The sequence below is a fragment of the Pundamilia nyererei genome, unplaced genomic scaffold (assembly GCF_000239375.1).
Source record: "Pundamilia nyererei isolate P.nyererei 1_Seehausen unplaced genomic scaffold, PunNye1.0 scaffold00174, whole genome shotgun sequence".
Classification (NCBI taxonomy): domain Eukaryota; kingdom Metazoa; phylum Chordata; class Actinopteri; order Cichliformes; family Cichlidae; genus Pundamilia; species Pundamilia nyererei.
The window spans coordinates 1,144,601-1,144,820 of NW_005187575.1; positions in this window are offsets into that span (position 1 = coordinate 1,144,601).

A 220-nucleotide genomic window follows, 5' to 3' on the forward strand; every position below is an offset into this window, starting at 1 on the left:
TTGTTTGTTTACATACTTGGACTCTGCTTTGAAACACTCCAGCAATTACATTTGGACTTGGTGGCTGATACACAATTTCAAAACTTAACAGTTTCAGCTTACTATTCTATGGCCACAGGAGCAGTGGTTAGATTGCTTCAACACCTAGGTTGTTGCTATCATAGACAGGAGAAGTAACACTTTAAATATGTTAAGTTTGAAGAGCTCGCTGCTTGTTTTT